The 1,023-nt window shown below is 45.8% G+C and overlaps 1 long non-coding RNA gene across 1 annotated transcript in view; it reads left to right on the top strand.

The window, feature by feature from the left end:
• The first annotated feature begins 410 nt into the window (after positions 1-410).
• Positions 411-1,023, top strand: part of LOC138404658 (uncharacterized) — an 876-nt gene continuing 263 nt past the window's right edge. Inside the window, exons 1-3 of the long non-coding RNA XR_011238513.1 lie at positions 411-574; positions 647-933; positions 1,006-1,023. The exon at positions 1,006-1,023 is cut by the window's right edge and continues 263 nt beyond it. This is a non-coding gene — a long non-coding RNA (uncharacterized lncRNA). The remainder of the gene's footprint in view (positions 575-646; positions 934-1,005) is intronic.

The following is a 1,023-nucleotide window of genomic DNA, read 5'->3' as shown; positions in this document are numbered from 1 at the left end:
TGCAAAATCAGAATTTCGAATTTCCCAGTCCCAAATTCCGCGGCTCTCACGTCGGTACTGCTGGTTACCACCTCAGTAACTAGGATAGGGTGGGTGGGGGGGCCTTTTTTCCGCGTTTTCCGCGCGAAAATTGTCGGAAAAGCGGTCAGGCGCACGGTCCTCACGCGCGGGCACCGTCCGAGTCGGAAAAGACCGGAAAACTACGAAAATTTGGGGTATAAATTTTGCCGAAAAATTTTGTAAGTGAAAATTTTTTGAAAATTTTAATTTTGGATTTTCTTTCGCAGGACGCTGGGGCCGGTGGAAAGCAACGCCCTGAGAGATTTTCACGTGAAAATTCGAAGAACCGGGACAACGACGCAGGATTTATGCAGTTTCTTTAAGCAAATCTATGAATTTTGTATGAGAAATTCCACTTAGCTATATCAGCTCGGTACAGATGTCTATGCTGTGATCGGCGCACGATTTTCCGCGTTTTCCGCGCGAAAATTGTCGGAAAAGCGGTCAGGCGCACGGTCCTCACGCGCGGGCACCGTCCGAGTCGGAAAAGGCCGGAAAACTACGAAAATTTGGGGTATAAATTTTGCCGAAAAATTTTGTAAGTGAAAATTTTTTGAAAATTTTAATTTTGGATTTTCTTTCGCAGGACGCTGGGGCCGGTGGAAAGCAACGCCCTGAGAGATTTTCACGTGAAAATTCGAAGAACCGGGACAACGACGCAGGATTTATGCAGTTTCTTTAAGCAAATCTATGAATTTTGTATGAGAAATTCCACTTAGCTATATCAGCTCGGTACAGATGTCTATGCTGTGATCGGCGCACGATTTTCCGCGTTTTCCGCGCGAAAATTGTCGGAAAAGCGGTCAGGCGCACGGTCCTCACGCGCGGGCACCGTCCGAGTCGGAAAAGACCGGAAAACTACGAAAATTTGGGGTATAAATTTTGCCGAAAAATTTTGTAAGTGAAAATTTTTTGAAAATTTTAATTTTGGATTTTCTTTCGCAGGACGCTGGGGCCGGTGGA

This window comes from Maniola hyperantus, unplaced genomic scaffold, assembly GCF_902806685.2.
Source record: "Maniola hyperantus unplaced genomic scaffold, iAphHyp1.2, whole genome shotgun sequence".
Taxonomy (NCBI): Eukaryota; Metazoa; Arthropoda; class Insecta; order Lepidoptera; family Nymphalidae; genus Maniola; species Maniola hyperantus.
The sequence above is the reverse complement of the archived record's forward strand: the minus strand, read 5'-3'. Positions and strand labels throughout refer to the sequence as shown.